This window comes from Capra hircus, assembly GCF_001704415.2.
Source record: "Capra hircus breed San Clemente chromosome X unlocalized genomic scaffold, ASM170441v1, whole genome shotgun sequence".
Taxonomy (NCBI): Eukaryota; Metazoa; Chordata; class Mammalia; order Artiodactyla; family Bovidae; genus Capra; species Capra hircus.
The window spans coordinates 60,439,330-60,461,420 of record NW_017189516.1 but is presented as its reverse complement, the minus strand read 5'-3'; the positions used below and the strand labels follow the sequence as shown (position 1 = coordinate 60,461,420).

Here is a 22,091-nt window from a genome sequence, read left to right as displayed (position 1 = left end):
TCATCCGGTTCCGAAACACAAATCGTTTCTCAGCTCTCCAAGCCGGCAAAACCCGGCAGACCCAAATATACAGTACTGTCACTGTATACGCGGGTTTCTCCAAATGACATTATTAATAGCTGCACCCCTGGGGGGAGGTCTGATCTTTAAGGTGGCAGGCCTGCCACTTAACGCACATGTGTACACACACACACAGACTACATCTGTGCCCCCCTTTATTCAGGGACTTCAGTTTCTTTCCTTCATCACCCCTAAGGACCTCACCGGTGATCTCTAAGACAGTTTTTCACCATACACCTCTCAGTGAAAACCACTGAAGCATTAACCCCAAGTCCTCTAAGTATTAGCTAGGGATAACACTCAACTAACGTTCTATGCATTTTTCACAGACCACAGACATTTTCTAACTATTTAAAAAACACACACATACACACACACAGACAACTTAAGTTTCTTCCTGCACTCCAGTAAACCTCACAGAGCACCTACCAGAGATGAAATTCACTTCTCAGGAGTCCACTTCGGGAATTGAAAGCAGAAACAAGGCACCTGTGTCCTCCTCGGCCCCAACTAAAGGTGGAGACTCTGGGTTTCAAGGAAACGTAGTCAGAGGCCCGTGAAATTTAACAGGCAAGTTCCATTTCCATAAACTCCTCCACTTGTTTTCAGCCGGTCTACAACCATCTCTTGTCATGCCCTGGACACGCGACATCATTAATTCTCACTGTCACCAACTTCTGGGCCAGGTGCCCCTCCACCGCTCTCTCTCCTGGCAAAGCTTTTTGAAGAATTACACTTCAGATCCCTGGAAACTGTTGAAATTGGCACAGAATCATCATGCGTCTTAGGAACACAAACCTAACGTGATTACTTTTTCCATGATCACATTAGGAGCTAAACCAAAGCGTGTCTCCCAAGACTGACCTGCAACTGTCCGAAACTAGCAACCGTGGTTCTTACGTTGATAACCGTGAATATCTGAGTCTGTAACCAACACTGAGTTGGCAGTCAAGTTTCAAGGGATTAAAATGCCTGATAAGATTCTGTTGGGAAAAACCACCTTGGCAAGGACCCAACTTGAACCTGTCTCCTAAATGAATCAATGCTCTGCTGAGTTGCTTTTCTGAAATTCGACGTAAAACTCGGCAATCACCTGGCTAACTTTATAGATGCTGAGAATTACGTCCGCATAACCGGCACAACAGACGTGAAGCAGACTCTACTTTCTCAGTTCTCATCTTCAAACGCATGTTAAGATAACAACGGCACCTGGAAAGGGAGAGTTGACCTGACTAAATCCAATACTTTGGCCACCTGATGAGAAGGGCTGACTCATTGGAAAAGACCCTTATGCTCGGAAAGATTGAGGGCGGGAGGAGAAGGGGACGACAGAGGATGAGATGGTGGGATGGCCATCACTGACTCAATGGACGTGAGTTTGAGCAAGCTCCGGGAGTTGGTGATGGACAGGGAGCCCTGGTGTGCTGCAGCCCGTGGGAATGCAAAGAGTTGAACACAGCTGAGCCACTGAACTGAAGAATCACTCACGACGCACCAGAAACAAAAATCTCTGCTCAGTGACACAGGATTTTCTCCAGTTCTCCATCATAACTTACCAGGTCTTTACTATATCAAAGTATTTGCTATTCCTGATTTAAGAAACAATATGGCATCACACAAACTTCTTTTGCCCACATTTCCATCTCCCAGAAAGTTTAAACTAACAGAAATTATTGCAAAGTGGATAACGGATGTTCACAGACACCTTAGAGCCGGATGACAAGGGGCAAGTCTGTAACAGTTACGAGTCCAGCTCTCCAAGACAGGAAGGGCCGTCTCTGTACATGGATTGCTCCAACATGGATGAGGCTGACTCTCACAGAAGTCTTCAACGTCTTGGAGAAAAACAGGGAGGCTGATCGAGTTGGTGGAGGAGGTACAGGGTCGGGGGGTGGGGGGGGGGGCGGGGGTGGGGGGTGGGATGGATGGGGCAGGTTGGTGGCAACTGTTCCAGAAAGCAAAGTGCTAGGGGATGGCTATTTGGGGTCACCTTCGGGCTCAAGAGAAGTAAATAAAGAGATCTCTCTTGTTTCCTTTTTAGCATTCTAGCCACACAGACCACGACAGGAATAAATGACAGGAATTCCAGGCAAGAGACACTCTTCACAAGAATAAACACTGAATTTTGCCCTGAGCATCATTTCTGCTTCTTTCACAGGGTCTCTGGAGATCAGAAGACAACACCACTCCTAAGAATTATTCGGGGGTAACTCACAGCGCAAAGTGTCCTCTGAAATGCTACAGGGCTTTTTTTTTCTTTTTTTTTTCCTAAGTAGGCAACTGACTTAGCAATGTTGAGGATTGCCTATTTCAATCACGGGAAACATGACAAAGCAGGACACACAGTTCTCCCAAACAGCTAGTTAATACAAAACCACCATAAACTCAACGTTCAAAACATAAAGATCATGGCATCCAGTCCCATCACTTCATGGCAAATAGATGGGGAAACAATGGAAACAGTGACAGACTTTGTTTTCACAGGCTCCAAAATCACTGCAGATGGTGACTGCAGCCATGAAATTAAAAGACACTTGCTCCGATGACCAACCTAGACAGCATATTAAAAAGCAGAGACATCACTTTGCCAACAAAGGTCTGTCTAGTCAAGGCTATGATTTCTCCAGCAGTCATGTACGGATGTGAAGGTTGAACCATAAAGAAAGCTGAGTGCCGAAGAATTGATGCTTTTGAACTCTGGTGTTGGAGAAGACTCTTGAGAGTCCCTTGGACTGCAAGGAGATCCAACCAGTCCATCCTAAAGGAACTCAGTCCTGAATATTCATTGGAAGGACTGATGTTTAAGCTCCAATACTCCGGCCACCTGATGGGAAGAACTGATTTCTTGGAAAAGACCCTGATGCTGGAAAAGATTGAAGGCAGGAGGAGAAGGGGACAACAGAGGATGAGATGGCTGGATGGCATTACCGACTCAATGGATATGGGTTTGGGTGGACTCCAGGAGTAGGTGATAGACAGGGAGGCCTGGCATGCTGCAGTCCAGGGGGTCGCAAAGAGTCAGACACGACTGAGCAACGGAACTGAACTGAAACCGTAACCTATAAGAGTGTTTTTTTTAAAAAAAAAAGATGGGAGCTTCCCTAGTGGTCCAGTGGTTAAGAATCTGCCTCGCAACGGAAGGCAAACAGGTTCGATCCCTGGCCAGGGAAGATCCCCCAGGCCACCATGCAACTAAGCCTGAGGGTTACAAGCGCTGAGGCCCTGGGCTGCAACTACTGACACCCGAGCACCCTAGAGCCTCCACTCTGCCACAAGAGACACCACCGCAACGAGAAACCTAAGCACTGCTGAGAAGATTCGACCCTGCTCGCCGGAACGAGAAAGCCCACACGATGCAACAAAAACCTATCACAGTCCAAAAACTGCAATCAATTTTTTTAAAAAAGCCATCATCAACACTGAAGCAGTCTTCCTTTTCCACATTAGAATCTGCACACACGAGACATGTGAGAGGCTTCACAGCTAGCTCCTTTACGCCTTCAACGCTACACTTGAGGACACACACAGGTTCAATGACTTCAACACAAGCCCAAGGCAGGACTCACCTGGCCAACACGTCAGGCGAAGGCTTGTCCTAAGAGCACACGCCACGTCTCACTTGATCACAGACAGTGAAACGACGACCCAAGGTAAAATGTAGGTCAGCAACCACAGAGAAACACAGCTGTAGGAATTTTATTTCCACGACAAGCCAATGCCAGCACAAGTGGGTATTTTTAGCCTGCCTTATGGCACCGGTATTAACCCACTGGGAAAAACCACTGCCTCGAAAAGGCAAGTCCAGTTTTTGAAACTCAAGACAGGAGCTGCGAATATACGGGACATATTCAATGTCTCTCCGCAGGATTGCTGGAGAAAGTCTCTGAATGCGGCCCCCCAAAAAATGTCCCACCTCACTGATCTCGAAGCAAGGACTGCCCGGCATAGGAAGAGACTAAATCTCAGGCACCTAAGACCACAAGACACCTGACATTTTTTTCACCATGATCTCTTCCAAGTATTAAGAAGCTCTAAGTGTGGTTTTCCCTTGCTTTTGATGATATGCACGGTGCAGAATGATTCTCAGGAAAATACACTGGTCCAAGTGTTCAGTTAACTAAGCTCAGTCACATCTGACTCTTTGCGACTGCATGGACCGCAGTATGCCAGGCCTCCCCGTCTACCACCAACTCCTGGAGCTTGCTCACACTCATGTCCATCAAGTCGGTGATGCCATCCAACCATCTCATCCTCTGCCGTCCCCTTCTCCTCCCGCCTTCAATCTTTCCCAGCATCAGGGTCTTTTCCAAGGAGTCAGCTCTTCACTATCAGGTAACCAAGGTATTGGAGTTTCAGCTTCAGCATCAGTCCTTCCAAAGAATATTCAGGACTGAGTTCCTTTAGGATGGATTGGGTTGTATCTCCTTGCAGTCGAAGGGACTCTCAAGAGTCTTCTCCAACACCACAGTTCAAAGGCATCATTTCTTAGGCGCTCGGCTCTCCTTATGGTCCAGCTCTAACATCTATACATTATTACTGGGAAAACCATAGCTTTGACTAGATGAACGTTTGTCGACAAAGTAACATCTCTGATTTTTAATACACTGTCTAGGTTGGTCAGAGCTTTTCTTCCAAGGAACAAGCATCTTCTAGTATCATGGATGCAGTCACCATCTGCAGTGATTTCGGAGCCCCAAAAATAAAGTCTGCCACTGTGTCCACTGTTTCCCCATCTTTTTGCCATGAAGTGATGCCGTGATCTTAGTTTTCTGAATGTTGAGTTTTAAACCAGCTTTTTCATTATCCTCTTTCACTTTCATCAAGAGGCTCTTGAGTTCCTCTTTGCTTTCTGCCATAAAGGTGGTGTCATGTGAGGTTATTGATATTTCTCCGGCAATCTTCATTCCACCTGTGTTTTATCCACCCTGGCATTTAGCATGATGTACTGTGACGGGAGAATTGGACTATAAAGAAAGCTGAGTACCAAAGAATGGATGCTTTTGAACTGTGGTCTTGGAAAAGATTCTTGAGACTCCCTTGGACTGCAAGGAGATCCAACCAGACCACTCTAAAGGAACTCTGTCCTGAATATTCACCAGAAGGACTGATGCTAAAGCTGAAACTCCAATACCTCGGCTACCTGATGCGAAGAGGTGGCTCATGCGAAAAGACCCTGATGTTGGGAAAGAATGGTTGAAGGCAGGAGGAGAAGGGGACGACAGAGGATGAGATGGTTGGATGGCATCACTGACTCGATGGACACGAATCTGAGTACACTCTGGGAGTTGATGATGGACAGCGAGGCCTGGCGTGCTGCAGTCCATAGGGTTGCAGAGAGTTGGACACAACTGAACAATTTCCCTGTCACTTTTCACCCTGATTCTGGTGGTGCTGGTTACAGACATTTCAGCATGCAGAAATTCAAACTCCATCATAGAGTAAATCTGGGAAACACACAGAGTATATATGGATCTATATATAGCGCGTGTGTGTGTGTGTGTGTGTGTGTGTGTGTGAACGTGCCAGCCCTGAAATTTAACTCAAGAGGAGAGAAAAAGACAAGGAAAGCAAGCAGGCAATTGCTGGAGACCACCGGAACTAATAAAGACATAGTATTCTTGTTATTATTGGATGCTTCCCCAGCCACTCCCAACTTTAGAGGAGAGTAAGACATGAGCACACAGGGCTCCAAGCATGATGATAACCCTGTCTGTTAACACAACAAGCCTGAGAAATAAATTTGCTTTTCTCTGTCTCTGCCTCTCTCTCTCTCGACATGAGTAAACCAAGGCCAGGGGAGATCACTGATATGCCCAAAGGCGACATCGGTGCATGGTGAGCTGGCCTCAAACCAGATTTCCTTCAGAGCCCTGCCCCCACCCCCACGCCCAGGACCACCAGCAGCTCACAAGGCCCCCAACCAGGGCGTGCCTGGCGCTCCCCTAGTGCTTCCAGAGGAAAGTGCTTCAGGCTGGCTCCGGGAGACCCCAGTGCACGCAGGGACCAGACTCTGGGTGCCAGGGGTGACCCCCACCCACCCACTGCAGGTCCACAGCCCTGCGGCTCCCCAGCCCTTGTCCACTAACCCACTAGTCACAGGAGAGGGGACCCAGCCTGAATCCCGCAAGTAGGGGACCCTATCCCCTAGCCCTCTGGAGCACCCCCAGCAGTGGAGGTCGCCACCCCCCAGTCCAGGTTAACCCACACGGCCCTGGACCCTGTGAAGGCCTAAAACAGCAGACAGGTGCTGGGTTCCCCCCACCCCAACCCGATAAATACCCAAAGTCCCCAGAAGCTGACTGAGAGCAACACATGGGCAAATCTGCAGTGACGTCAACAAAACCCACAGGAAGAAGACCAGTGCAGGGGTGCAAAGCCTCAAGGGCTCTGAAAAGCCTGGGGCTGAAGACAGAGTGGGAGCTGAACTGGGCATGAACACATCCTGGCCCACCGAGCCCCTCCAGCTGCTGCGGTCCCCAAAGGCCATCCAGCTGGCCACCTCCTCCTGTTCCCTTGTCCTCCCTTCCTTCGAAAGCATCCTAAAACGGCCTGCGAGGACCGACCGACGCCTACCTTGTCCCGCCATCCCACTGGCCCCCGGACCAAAACAGGACTCAGGACTCACAGCACTGGGTCCTTCTTTGGGAGTGGCTCTGTACCAAGGAGCACCGTGAGAGGGGACCCAACATCCGTGGGCCCACCAGGGAGACCACCGTCCCCTCAACCCCCAACACGTGACCGCCGCAGGTGTCTCCAGATGCTGCCAAACACTGTAGGGGGCGAAAGTGCCTGAGCTGAGGACTATGAGTGGACGATGAGCTTCCCGCGTTCAAACGCTGAGGACACAGTTTCCATATGCAACCATCTCCTCTACCTTCACCTGCTTAAACTTCTATTTCTCTTCAACCTGCGAGCCAATGCTTCATGGCTCATTTCCACCCACCAAGAGCTAACCAGACCCGTGGAAGTGGTACCCAACTTCCTGCAGAAGATGGAAATAGTCTTCTCTCTGTTTCTCTGTCTTCAACCTGCAAGCCAATGCTTCATGGCTCATTTCTGCCCACCAAGGGCCAACCAGACCCGTGGAAGCGGTACCCAACTTCCGGTGTAAGATGGAAATAATCTCCCCTCTGTTTCTAAGTGTACATTTGCTCCAAGTAAACTGTTTCCAATGGCTTCCACTTCACACCTGCATCCTTCCATCCGGCAGGGGATTCCCAGGAAATATTTGATGGCGGTGATCGCACACAAGAGGGCTTGCAGGAGGCCATCCCCTCTGCAAGCTTACGACCACCCTGGATCAAGGGTCGGGGGAGCACATTCGTGACCGCCTCCATTTCCACCCCCACCCCCCCACTGCCCTGAGGTTTTAAATTTGCTTTCTCCCTTTCCCTTTAAAAAAACACGTGGACTCCATCTGTCTGTCCCTTCACACATCCAGCTTTTCTTTTGGTTTGACTGGTGGTACGGCCAGGCCTATCCGTTTGGTCCAGCCCCATGGGAAGGGTGGATGAGGGGAGAGGGCCACGGAGGGCCAGCCCCGAGGGGACAACTGGTGTCCAGTTACTTCCTTCACGCTAAAAATAGTTATGGGGGAAAAAAAAAAAGTTTATCATCTTTTCAACTTAAGCATGTTTACAAAACGACTTGAGTCTTGCCTCCCGATTGAACGCTATTTTTTAAGCGTCTCAGGTGCTGAAAACAGCTTATTACTGCAGGTCACATAGGTTTCTAAAGGAGAAACAGGAGGCAACAGCGAGGTGTGGACAGACCACACCTGGGGGGGCCTCGTTTTACAGGGCAGTGCGATCAGGCTGGTCCCCTGGCCCCGGTCAAACCTGGCAATGCTCCTGGACAAGAGCTGGGCGAGGGGGCATCCCCAGGTTTGGTGTGAGGAGCCCTCCTTCCCGATAGGTCCCTGAGGGAGGCTGTGAATTCCTGATGCTCAAGACCTAAGTGAGATGCCTTCTCTGGGTCTGGCTTCCCCCTGCTGGAACCCATTTCGCCACTCTGCAAGCGAAATAATCGTGACTATCCCGGGTGTCTCAGAGGCTGACAGCTCTTGAAATAAAAGCAAGACTAAAGACAAACACCACAAAGGGGCCATCTGGGAAGTCACCTCTCTCCCAAAAGCAAAACTGGGTTCCCCCCACCCTCCTGATTTACAAATAAAATTTCTAATCCGTGGCAAAAAAAACCGCAAAAGATTATGCAAACACATCAACTAAGGAATTAAAAATAACATCCTGATGCAGGGACCGGTGTACAGGAAACAGCCACCATTCAGCCACTTGTTAAAAACACACTGACCATTGTCAAGTCTCATCTGTAGGGAGGATTCCTCGTCGGCCTTCTTGATACAGAAGATTTTGCCCTCAGGACATTAAAACTTAGAACACAAACTTGGCTTGGGGAGTGGAGAGAAGGGGAGCGTATCAGATATGGTCTCTCAATCAGCTACATGGGGCCACACTGTCGGCAACACCTTGAGACCCCCAAGGGATGTTGGCCACAACACACTCGGGCAGGCAACGTGAGGACTGGCTTTTCTTCAGAAAGGGAAACTGAGGCACACTCTTTTTCCAAAGTTGAATCCTCACGAAAACTCCAGCTTGGAGTCCTGGTTTTCTAATTCAGAAGTGATCCACACCGCCTCAACCTTGAAACTGCAGCTGTCAATCTTACTGAAATCACTTTCCCAGGTGACTTGCTAGCTGAAACTTTTCTTTTTAAAGGTTTACTTTGGCCACCTGATTCGAAGAGCTGACTCATTGGAAAAGACCCTGATGCTGGGAAAGATTGAGAGCAGGAGAAGGGGACGACAGAGGATGATGGTTGGATGGCATCACCGACTCAATGGACATGGGTTTGGGTGAACTGCGGGAGTTGGTGATGGACAGAGAGGCCTGGCGTCCTGCGGTTTATGGGGTCGCAAAGAGTCGGATACAACTGTAACTGAACTGACTGACCAGTAAATTGTCTAAAATTCTTAGAGCCTCTCCCCTCCTCCCACAAGCAGCAGGCTAACTCTTTACTGTTCTCTTTACAGAGCCTCACTTGCAGTAAATATAGTGAGTGTGTGTTAAATCACTTCAGTCATGTCCAACTCTTTGCAACCCCGTGTACTGTAGACCGCCAGGCTCCTCTGACCATGGGATTCTCCAGGCAATACTGGAGTGGGTTGCCATTTCCCCCTCCAGGGGATTGTCCCAGCTCAGGGGTCGAACTCGAGTCTCCTGCATTGCACGCAGATTCTTTACCATTGAGCCACCCGGGGAAGCCAAACTGCAGAGCACCACTCCCAAACTGGACTTTCTGCAAGTTCTGCACTGTTGCAATAAGGTGACCCCCAGGTACACACACCTGTTGGCTATCTGAATTACGGACAGAGCACTGAAGCAACAGACCTGGGCATTTCAGTAACACCACCACTATTACATGAACTTTAATTAGCTGGAATCTAAATATGCCCAGGTGGGTAGTGGCTACCACACCAGATAATTAAGCTATGCACAAAAGAATGCTGCCACTGTGATTGACCTTTCATGATTTCTGTTGAGAAATCTAGGATTTTATATATAGAGAGAGAGTTCAATGTAAGATTCTGTGTGGGGGAGAAAGTGTGTCTCTGTAATTTAACAAGTTTGTCTCCAAATTCGAACATTCACCCCATGTCAACACAGGAAGACAACACCAAGCTTCAGAGCTGGGTTTCCAGAATCAAACAATCTTCCCTCCACCACAGATGAGCAAAGTCAGTGTCTCCTGCAGCTGAATGGAAATAATAATCGCTGCACACAGGGCGTTAAGTGCCTGTAAAATCCTCAGTGCATGGCATTTGAGTAACCAAAGGACGATGAATCTATCTGCGCCAGAGCAACAGTGAAAATTTACAAGCGAACTCCACGTTTTCAAAAAAACTTACACATAACGGTTCCTCCTCTCTGCCCCTACACTATCCAATGAGTACCGTGATCTCGGTTCCCATTTTTATTTTTGCACATATAGCAAATAATACTCGGAAAACTGGCAGGACTTCAAGGTCAATGGTGGAGCAGGACATCAGGGTGGGCTGTTTCACTAGTTCAGGCCAGATGGGGACAAAGGTTGCTTTTCCAGCAAAAGCAGTTTTACGTGTCCCCACGGAGCTGGACTCAGGGGGTCTTTGGCTGCCTAGCACTGAAACCTACAAACCTCCCACCCAGGTACATTCAGGAAGTCATCACCAATGAGAACACTGAAGCTTCTCTGGTTCAAAGGGGTTGACTGCAGGAACTTTAAAACACCCCAACTTGCAGGAGGAGCAAGACTCAGGCTCCAGGGGTGAAATTTCAATGGCGGGGGGCGGGGGGGCGGGGGTGCAGGTGCTGATAATACCTGGAGTGACTAAGCCGTGGAATAAAAGCAGAGCCCACCTCCTTGCTTTGCACAGCACCAAAGAAAAAACACCTTAGAGTCTTCACGGGCTGTTCCACAGGTGTGTGTTCACTTAAGGAACTTCACACGGAATGATCCTTCAGGGGCCATTTTAAGACGTGGGTCAAGGGATGGGACTTCAAACTTTCATTTCCGGATTCGTTATCCAGCTGGGTGGTTTTCCACGGCAATCTGCAGTAAATCTGAGATATCTGAACATCCCTTCCACGTGAAAAGCGTCTTCAACTCTCAATGGTTTCCATAATCGACATCTCCCCACCCCCACCCGATCGCGTCTCTTCTAGGAATGACTAAACTTCCCAGAAGACCTTCCACCATCTGCTACCCCTGAGGCCACCGATCAGACTGGACTTAACCCGAGCCTCCCCGCCATCACCACCCGCACGCCCCCCCTCCCCCAGGCTGGAGTCCCGCCCCTCGCCTTCCAGGTTAACCCAGGGGCTCAGGCGGCGCGTCTGGATAGAAAAACATTTAAGAAGTCAGCTCAAGCCATATGTGACAAAGCCAAGCAAGAACCCAAGCCGCGGCAGAAGGAACAGAGGAGACGGATTTCTACCTCCTTGGCGGTTCCGCGCTACAACATCGGCGACAGGAGGGGAAAATATCGACACCACCACCACACCTCGGACTTTTTAACTTAGTGGAATTTGCAGTGGACTCGGAGGAAGGCCAGGCCGTGCCTTAAAACCATCCCTGGCGCGGGCCTTGCCGCGCACGGGCAACGCACGTGAAGTCCCAGAGCCCCGAGTTGGGGGGGGCCTCTAGTGACCCCCAAGTGTCACAGCCCCCGGCGACCTCCGGTGGCCCCCGACCCCACTATGGAGCGCCCCACTCCATTCCGAACCGGCCACCCCACCGCCGTGGGCGAGGTCCCCTCGGGAGGGTGGCGGGGTAGGGGGTGGGGAGAAGGAAGCACTGCCTGGCACGCGGATCTCGGGGCACCCCTCCCCCCCAGACCGGGCGCAACAGGTCTACAGCCGCCCCCCCCCCAGGGCGCGCTCTGTAGATCGCCTAGGGACGCCCACCCCCCACCCACCCAAGGTGTCCCCATCCTGTTTTCCTCGCTACGGGCCGGGCTGGGAGGGTGGGGGCGCAAGTTGGGGGGAGCTCCCCACTTCCTGACAGTTTCCGCGCCGCAGAAACTGAACCGCCGCGGGCCCGCGCTGCCTCGCGCGCCACTCAGTGCGCCCTACGCGCGCCGCCGCGGCGCGCCCCCTGGGGTCCCGGCCCGCGCCCCCGTGGGGGGCGATGAATGGGGCTCCCCTCTCCCATGGGGGGGGGGTCCCCGCGGCCGCGCAGGCTTGCCCGGCCAGCCTCGGGCCCGGCAGACAAAAGCGGCACCCGAGGGGACCAATGGAGCGCTCCCCACCCCCACCCTCCTCGCCAAAACTTACCGGTCACCTCGCCCTCCCCAAAACAAAGAAGCCTCCCCTTTCCCCCCCGCTCCAGTCTCCGCCCGCCCCCACAACCCCCGACGCGCCGGCACCACTTTGGGGGAGCGGCCCCATCGGGGTATTGTTCAGCCTGCAGGGAGCGCGCGCAGCACCCCAGCCCGAGCCCCCGGGGGACACTTGGGGAAGCTGGGCCCCCCTCTCCACTGCACCCCGCCCCCCTAACCAGAGACGGGGGTCCCCAGGCGGGCGGGCGGCCGGCCTGAGCCCCTCGGAGAGCGGGAATGAGCCGGGCCCGGGCCTCCCCCCTACCCCGAGCGAGAGAAGTTTCCGCAGCGCGCCCGGCCCGGGCCGAGCCCCGCGCGCACACTCACCTCGCCCTGAGCCGCGCAACTTGTGTCCGGCGCCGCCGCTCCGAGCCTGCGCCCCGCCGGCCGCCGCCGCCGCCGCCGCCGAGCCCGGGCCGCGCCGCGGCCGCCGAGGGCCCGGCGCCCGGAGCCGCCGCGCGCCGCCCCCCCGGGCCGCCCCCGCCCCGCGTCCCCCGCCGCCGCCGAGTCCCCGAGACGCGCGGGCGCTGGAAAGTTTCGGGTGCCGAATGGCGGCGAGGGCGCTGCGGCGGCGGCGGCGGGGCGGGGGCGCGGGCGGCTCCTCGCTCCCGAGCGCGGAGGACGGGGCGGGCGGGGAGGGGGGGAAACGGCGGCAGCGGGAGAGGGCGGGACGCGGGAGGGACCGGCGCGGCCAGTGACCTCCGCTGGGGAGCGGCCGCGGGAACGCCGACCCGGGCCGGGAGGACGGCCCTGGGCGCCGCCCCCAGCCTGCGCCCGCCCCCGCCGCCGCCGCCGGGGGAGGGGAGCCCGGGGCCCCCCCCATTGCCCTCCCCCATCACCCCCCACATCCCCCAGCCTGCGGCCTCCCCGACCCGGGGCCTCCCCGTCGCCCTCCCCCACTGCCCCCAGCCTGCGCTCGACCCCGCCTCAGGGGAAGGGGCCCCTGCACCCTCCCCCACGCGGGTCCCTTCTCACCGCCCTCCCCCACCCCCAAAGAGGCCTCGTCCTCGGCCAGCCCCTGCCCCACGGCCCCAGCCCGCCCCCTCCCCCGCCGCCAGGCGAGGGGAGCCCAGGTACCCTGCGCCCTCCCCCAACCCGCGTCCCCCCTCCCCACCACCCAGACCCTCCCCCATTGCCCTCCCCCACGCCCAAAGGGGCCGCGGTCCCAGGCCAGCTCCTCTCCCCCACGCACCCAGGCCTGCCCTTCCCCCACGGAGCAGGCGGTGAGAGCCTGGGCCCCTCCCCCACGGCCTCGGGGGGGGGCGGGAAACCTGTGTCCCAATCCACCCCCCTCCCCCGCGGAGGGGGACCCTCCGACCCTTCCCTGTCCCTCACCCTCCCTCCCCCAGCTCCCCGCTCCCCGCCACGCCTGGGCTGGGTGAGAGGAACCCCGGCCTCTTTCCTCCTCTCTGCGAACCTTGTCCCAACCCAGTGGCCTCCATCGGGTGGTGGGGGGGTGTGCGCATCAGAAAACTCGGACCTACTCCCCACCCAGTTCCCAACCCATTATCCAGGAGGGGACAGGAACCGAATCGCCACCCCCGTGGTCTCCGGGGTGGGGGTGGGGGGGCAGGGAGACAGGGCTACTGCTGTTACCCTCCCCCACTCCCCGAACCTGCCTGAGGGTGTCAGCCCCCTCCAAGTCGCTGGCCGAAAGGCCATCCCCCGCCCCCCGCGGTCTCTTCCCCTTCCCCCCAAAAGTGGGGGCTCCAGTGAAGCCTCCACCTTTGCAAAAATCCCTAGCAGGGAAGGCGCTTGGGGAAAAAGAAACTCAAGACATACTGGGGTGGACGTACTGGGGTGGACGCCAGGAGCTGGGGTGGGGGTGCTCCAGGCGGGGGTTTGGGGGGGGAGCGTGGTGGTGGAACCGGGGCCCTGGGGCCTTCTCACCCGTCCCCACCCCCACCTCCAGCCGCAGGCTGCAGAACCTGGGACATTTGCAAAGCTGTTTGCTGTTGCAATAGCTGACTCGGCCCAGCCCTGGTAAACCCTAGGCCCCAGGTTGCTTTCTCCCCCTCCGGGTTGGTGACAACTGCCCACCACGCGTGACCTGAATTCGCTGAAACAAACACGCGCGCGCTGCACACGCACCCCAGCACCTTGGATGTCTGCTTTGGCGAATATTTTCAAGGAAGCGAGCCCCTCCCTTTGGTGCCTAACGATGTTTTTTTTTTTTTTTTTTTTCCCTAAAGAGCCCAGGATACTCAGCATTTTGCACTGTAACCTCGCTTGCTCCTTTCTGGGACACTGGGCCGTTTGTTGTTCCTGACCATGTGGGGAGGGGAGGCGAGGTGACTTTTTTTTTTTTAAGGGGCTGATCCTCCATTCCAAAAGGCGGCCTCAAAATGACGTTGCCGAATATTGCTGTAAAACGTCAATGATTTCAAACGACGGTGACTGCACCATTATTCGAGCACAGCAATAAAAAAAAAAAAAAAAAAGACACGGTCTCCATAATTGTGAATCAGCAGAATAGATTTTGCCCTTCTTTTCTACCGGTTGCCATTCAAGCCTCTCCCCACCCCCCACCACACACACACACACACACACACACAGACACACACACAAAAGGACGTGGCGGGGCCTTGTCTCCAGCCTGCCCGGCCTGGCTCCCGGGCTCCTAGGGCTTGTGAGGACTGAGGCTGAGGTCTTTTTATGCAATCGGAAAAAAAAAAAAAAAAAAACCAAGGCTATGCAACAGAAAACCCAGGCCGGCTAGGGCGCCTGATGCAACTCGGCCCCGGTTACACGTGCTTCCCTTCCCCCCACCGCCCGCTGGTGGGAGCGCTGCGTTTTTTTCCGCCTGTAGGGTCACATTGCGGTTGATTGATTTCTCCTTTCGCCTTGCTCAGTCATTCAGATTTGGAAAGTAAATAACAAGTTGACATCATTACCGCGCTTTGCTCTACGGGGACGTCGGCCCTCGGCTACCGCACACTCTCGAGTAGCCGCGCAGCCAAACCTGGCCCTCTCTGGCTTGCCACCGCTAGCTGCTCGTCCGGAGCTGCTTGGAAATTCCGAACCGAACGAGACCAGGAGAAAGGCTTCTTTTGTATGTTTTGATGTCTTGGCAGATGCCAGTCATTTTTAAAGTATGGAAAAGTGGTGGAAATCTTCCCTCCCTCCTACGCCCCGGCGTGGCCGGTTTTTGCAGCTGGTCTGGCTCAGAAAGAATCCATGCCTGCAATGCGGGAGACCTGGGTTCGATCCCTGGGTTGGGAAGGTCCCCTGGAGAAAGGGAAAGGCTACCCCACTCCAGTCTTTTGGCCTGGAGAATTCCATGGACTGTATAGTCCAGGGGGTCGCAAACAGTCAGACAGGACTGAGTGACTTTCACATCCTTGTAATTAACAATGCAAGGGAGTTTGGGGTTCATCTTTCCTGTTTGATCGGCTCCCAGCAATCCCAGGGGTCTTCTTTTTACAAGTAAAGACTGGAGCACCTTTATCAGAGAGTCCTAGGAGCCCCCAGGGATTTTGTGACCTCAGATAGGAAAGGCGACCCCTACATTACCATAGTAACACTGAAATCCCACTTTCTGAATGCTAGATGGGCGGTGGGTAGGTGGGAAATTAGACTATTTAATGTGGCTTTCAGATTTTTCAAATGGTGGAAGAAAAAAAAAAGGCACCTTAAAGTCGAGCAGGAAAGGAGCTCCTGCATTCTGACAAGGGTATAAAGGCTACTATGGAGGCCTCAGCAGCAATGATTTTCACAGTTATCCACTGCACAATGTCTGTACTACAAACAATTTTTGGTTGTTGATGGAAACAGCTGGAATACAAGAATCTGCTTCCAACAAATGCTATCAATATTCCCCCTAAACAGCAGCCAAATTTGTAATAAAAGGGCAACCAGAACCCACACAAATACGGTCACCTAATTTTTGACAGAGGACCAAAGGTTTTTCAGTGGAGAAAGAATATCCTTTTCAACAAATGGTGCTGGAACACAACACAAACAAAACCACTGATCTAGCCCAAACCTTAGGCTCTTCACAGAAACTAACTTAAAATGGATCATTTGCCTAAACACAAAAGGCAAAAAACACAAAACTCCTAGAAGAAAACATAAAAGAAAAATCTAGATGGCTTTAGGCTTAGTGATGAGTTTTCAGATAAAATATCAATAACATGATCCCTGTTTTAAAAAAAATGATGAGTTGGACTTATTAAAATTTAAAACTTAACGTTCTACAAAGGAGACTGTTAAGAGAATGAAAACACAAGCTACAGACTGGGAGATCATATTTGCAAAAAATCCATATCTGATAAAGGACTGAACCCCAAATAGGCAAAGATAAAGTCTCATAACTGGACACTAAGACAAAAATCCAAAATAAAAATGGACGAAAGGTCTGGAAACAAAATCTCCCCAAAGAGATAGACAGATGTCAAGCAAGCACATGAAAAGTTGTGGAATATTATATATCACAGGGAAATATCACATTGAGAACTCCCTGGCGGGCCAGTGGTTAGGGACCCAGTACTTTGACTTCAGAGGCCCCTGGTTCTGTTCCAGGTCTGGGGACCAAGAGAATGCAAGCAGGGCAAAAACAAAAGAAAAGAAAAAACTCAAATGCTAACAGGATGCAGACAAACAGGAACTCTGAATGCCCTGCTGGTGGGAATGTGAAACTTAAGACCACTTTGGAAGGCAGTTGGTCAGTTAAAGCTCCTCTGTCCATGGGATTCTCCAGGCAAGAATACTGGAGTGGGTTGCCATTTCCTTCTCCAGGGGGTCTTCCCAACCCAGGAATTGAACCCGGGTCTCCTGCATTGCAGGCAGACGCTTTATCCTCTGAGCCACCAGGGAAGCCCTCTTATAAAGCAGAAACATACCACTACGCTCCCGGGTTTTTAACCCAGCTAAGTTGAAAACTTGTGTCTGTAGAAAACCCCACACAGCGATGTCTAGCAGCTTTACTCACCCAACGCCGAAGGCAGCCACGATGTTAAGTGGGTAGGTGGACAAGTAAGCAAACTGGGATACATCCATATGGTAGAATATTACTCTGCAACGAAAAGAAATGAGATATCCAGCCACGGAAAGACATGGAGGAACTTTAAATGTACGTCAGCGAGTGAAGGAAGCCAGCCTGAAAAGTCTACATCCTGTATGAGTCCGACTCTATGACATTCTCAGTTCAGCTCAGTTCAGTCACTCAGTTGTGCCCGACTCTTCACGACACCATGGACTGCAGCACGCCCGGGCTCCCTGTCCATCACCAACTCCCGGAGCTTGCTCAAACTCACGTCCATTGAGTCGGTGATGCCATCCAGCCATCTCATCCTCTGTCGTCCCCTTCTCCTCCTGCCCTCAATCTTTCCCAGCATCAGGGTCTATTCCAATGAGTCAGCTCTTCACATCGGGTGGCCAAAGGATTGGAGTTTCAGCTTCAACATCAGTCCTTCCAATGAATATTCAGGACTGATCTTTAGGATGGGCTGGTTGGATCTCCTTGCAGTCTAAGGGACTCTCAAGAGTCTTCTCCAACACCACAGTTCAAAAGCATCAGTTCTTCGGGGCTCAGCTTTCTTCACAGTCCAACTCTCACATCTATACACAACTACAAGAAAAACCGCAGCCTTGACTAGATGGACCTTTGTTGGCAAAATAACATCTCTGCTTCTTAATATGCTTCCTGCTGCTGCTGCTGCTAAGTCGCTTCAGTCGTGTCGGACTCTGTCCGACCCCATAGACGGCAGCCCACCAGGCTCCCCCATCCCTGGGATTCTCCAGGCAAGAACACCGGAGTGGGTTGCCATTTCCTTCTCCAAATATGCTGCCTAGGTTGGTCATAACTTTTCTTCCAAGAAGTAAGCATCTATGACGTTCTAGAAAACACCAAACTGGAAAGGTCAGTGGTTGCCTGGGGGCCCTGAGGATGAGAAAGAAAGGCTGAACATGGGGCTCCCAAGGGACTTTTCAGGGCAGCGAAGCTACTCTGTATGAAACTGGAGTGGTGGGTGCAGGACTTTCTGCATTTGTCCAAACAGGTAGACCTGGCCAGCACCGAAAGTGACCTCGAATCTCAACTGTGGATTTTATCGATATTCATTCGATAAAGAGTGGTAACAAATGTACCACTCTCACACAAAAGATGTTCACACTGGAAATGCCGTGTAGGAGGTGGGAAAATGGAACTCTCTGTACTGTATGCTAAATTGTTCTGTACGTCTAAAACCATTCTTTAAAAAAACAGTCTATTAATATTATTTTTTTTTAAAAAAAGAGAGACAGTAGGAAGAGGTATTAAGCTTCTCTCGAGAATTACTGCCTAGTTTTCATTGAATCCAGTATCTAATTTCACCGAGGCCCATATGATTTTCTGCAGCTCCTCAGACATAGGCCAATAAAGTGAAAGTGAAGTCGCTCAGTTGTGTCCGACTCCTAGCGACCCCATGGACTGTAGCCCGCCAGGCTCCTCCGTCCGTGGAATTTTCCAGGCAAGAGTCCTGGAGTGGGTTTGCCATTTCCTTCTCCAGGGGATCTTCCAGACCCAGGGATCCAACCCCGGGTCTCCCACATTGCAGGCAGGCACCTTACCATCTGAGCCACCTGGGAAGCCCACACAGGCCAATATTTGCTTGCAAATCTCAGAAAGGACCGAGACTCCAGGATTGCTGTGCTCCATGCCTCGGTGATGGTGGCAGAGGATGTCTCACTTTTGAGGAAGCATCTACCTACCACAAGCTTCCCTTATGAAATGAGTTCTCCAGGCAAGAATACTGCAGTGGGTTGCCATGCCCTCCTCCAGGGCCTCTTTCCAACCCAGGGATAGAACCCAGGTCTCCCGAATTACAGGCAGATTCTTTACCAGCCGAGCCACCAGGGAAACCCAAGAATACTAGAGTGGGTAGCCTACCCCTTCTCCAGGGGATCTTCCTGAGCCAGGAATCGAACCCCTGTCTCCCACATTGCAGGCAGATTCTTTACAGCTGAGCCACCAGGGAAGCCCATTTGCTTTGGGCACTTGCTTTTAATTTTCCTTAGGGAGACCGGAATGGAAACTATAAAACGGGCTGGTTATACAAGAAGGCTGAGCACAAACATCCCTGGAGAAGTAAACAGGGCTGAGGACAGAGAGAGAGGTCCATTATCTGACATGGAGGCGAGATGAGGTAGGTGGTACCCTTTCTTCTCCTCCTGAGCTGGGGAGACATCACATCTCTCTCTTTTTTATTTTTTAGAAAAGTGAAAGTCTCTCAGTCATGTCCGACTCTTTGTGACCCCATGGACTGTATAGCAGTCCGTGGAATTCTCCAGGCCAGAACACTAGAGTGGGTAGCCGTTCCCTTCTCCAGGAGATCTTCCCAACCCAGGGATCGAACCCAGACTCCCGAGTTGCAGGCGGATTCTTTCCCAGCTGGGCCAGCAGCATATTTTTATTTATTTATTTTTGCCTGCATCAGGTCATGGTTGCAACACACAGGATTTTCACTGTGCTGTTTAACAGTAAATAAAGACAACCCAACAATAAAGTGGGCTTCATTGCTCTGAGGTATGTGGGATCTTAGTTCCTGACCAGGAATCTAACCCACGTACCCTTGCGCCGAAAGGTAGATTCTTAATCACTGGACCACCAGGAAAGTCCCTCTTCTCTCCTTCAAGGTGGGGTGAATTGTGTCTCCTCACTCAAACTCCTGTGTTCAAGTCCTAAGCCCTAATACCTTCCTCTCAGTTCAGTCGCTCAGTCGTGTCCGACTCTTGGCGACCCCATGGACTGCGGCACACAGAGAGCAACTGCTTTTGGAAAGCCAGCTTATAAAGCAATAAATGAATCAGAGGCAGTCATTACGGTGACCCTTCCTTATCCAATCTGACTGGTGTCCTTCTAAGAAAAGGCTGCTGCTGCTAAGTCACTCCAGTCGTGTCCGACTCTGTGCAACCCCATAGACGGCAGCCCAACAGGCTCCCCCGTCCCCGGGATTCTCCAGGCAAGAACGCCATTGCCTCTCCAAGAAAAGGCTATTAGGACACAAACATGCAAGAATAGACTATTAGGACACAAACGCGCAGCAAGGGATGACCTGTAAAGACACAGCAAGAAGGGAGATCTTTGGAGAACTCCACCTAGCCAACATCCTGACTTAAGACTTCCAGCCTCCAAGATGGTGAGAAAACACTTTTTTTTTTAAACTTTCCCCACACCGCGGGTGGGATCTTGGTTCCCCCATCAGGGATCGAACCAGTTTGCCCTTGCTCCCTGCTTGGGTGGTGCAGAGTCTTAAGGACTGGACCAGTCGGGAAGCCCCCGTAAATTTCTCTTCCTTGAACCACCCAATCTGCGGTGCTTTGTTATGGCGGCGCCTACAGAGTAATTCACTTGAGTCGTGGCTCTTTCCTTCTGTTTGGAGTGTCACGTTCAGTTCTCACCCTTCCAATACTGAAAACACCTTGCAGTTGGCGTGGAGGAGCTGGTACAAGATATCCAATACGATCCTCCCAGGAATACTGGAGGGCAGGGATTTTTTATCTCTAGGGTTCAGAGGGAAAGACTGGACCCACGGTGGCTCAGCTGGTAAAGAATCCGCCTGCAACATAAGAGAGCCTGGTTCAATTCCTGGGTTGGGAAGATCCCCCCGGAGAAGGGATGGGCTACCCAGTCCAGTATTCTGGCCTGGAGAATTCCATAGACAGAGGAGCCTGGCACATTACAGTCCATGGGGTCGCAACGCTTTCAAGCAGTTAAAGGACTGAGGAAGGGGCTCTGTAACAATTTCCATGCCCCAGACCTTCTCTGGCAATTTAGTGATTATATTGATTCCAAATGCATACATACATAATACACGTAAGATGACAAAGAAACTCAAATCTGTTAAGATGCAGTTAAATTTTTTTTTTCAGGCCTTCCAATGTCATGATACATGCCCTTCTTTCTCAGTCCTTCCAATCATAAGCTCTAGAGGTGGGACTAATAACTTCCATCATTTCAAAGCAGTGGTTCACGTAAACAAAATGCAATTCAACTGTAACCTGCTCTGAAAATACATCAGACTTCTCTTGGTGACAGCTTGGTGGCAAATGAAAGGTACCGTTAACTGCCATCTCCTCTATAGTCACAGTTTTCGGAAATGCTACATTTAGGTTCGCTGCAGGGGTTCTTCCCACCCAAGTTCATGAAGTCCCTTTAATCTGTCTCCCGAGGGAGAAAGTGTGATGGTTGTCCATGGCCCTGTGGCCTTAGCAGGACTAATCCATGTCACCAGCATGGAATACCCGCCCATGGTTCATGGGCCAGGACCCTAGATTGAGATGACTTTAAGGGGGAGCCAAAAACTTAACTCATCAACCTAATCCGTATTTTTAAACGCTGAATTAACGCTGAAAAGATACCTCCATGAATAGAAAAATATCAAAAGGTGTTATAAACACAGGTTCTGGGGAACCTGTAATGAACAAGACAGGCAAAATTCCTTGCCCTGATGGGGCTTCTGTGCTAGGACAGGAGCTGGCAGTGGACAGCTCTGACACCTGTTTGTTGGTTTTTTTTTTTTTTTTGCACAACCTGAAAGCTAAGGATGCATTGTTTAATAACTAGGGGAAACACTGGGCTTCCCTGGGGAATCCACCTGCAACCCAGGAGACACGGGTTCAATCCCCAGTCCAGGAAGATCCCACCTGCTACAGAGCAACTAAGCTCATGCACCACAACTGCCGAGCCTCTGCTCTGGAGCCCAGGAGCCCACCCGCTGCAACTACTGAAGCCCACTAGAGCCCGTGCTCTGCCACAACAGAAGCCACAGGCAATGAGAAGCCGGCACACCGCACCCAGAAACTAGCCCCCTTCTCGCCACTAGAGCACAGCGCCTGAAGCAATGAAGACCCAGCGCAGCCAAAAGTAAATAGTTTTTAAAAGATTTGGCGGGTCGAGGTGGGGGGGGAGCGAATCACACAAACAGTGATACTGTGTGACACGGAAAGTAGGTCACCCTTGCATTTCAGTGTCCATCAGTAAAGCTTTATTGCAACACACGTGTGTGCATTCCTTTTCAGCTCACAGCGCTATAAAAGCAGAGGTCAGTGACCCAGTCAAGCATGAATAATACTGACTACTTGGCCTAGAAACGCGTTTCTAGGCAATCGAAGGACTCAGTCCATCCTAAAGGACATCATCCTAAAGGACCAGTCTATCCTAAAGGAAATCAGTCCT

General features: G+C 51.9%; 1 protein-coding gene across 3 annotated transcripts in view; it reads right to left on the bottom strand.

Moving 5' to 3' along the window:
* TBL1X (transducin beta like 1X-linked) overlaps positions 1 to 12,329 on the bottom strand; it is a 266,324-nt gene extending 253,995 nt beyond the window's left edge. For all 3 annotated transcript variants that reach the window (XM_018043751.1, XM_018043752.1, XM_018043750.1), the window contains exon 1: positions 12,263 to 12,329. The gene's annotated coding sequence lies outside the window, so the exon portion shown is untranslated. The remainder of the gene's footprint in view (positions 1 to 12,262) is intronic.
* Positions 12,330 to 22,091: the final 9,762 nt, after the last annotated feature.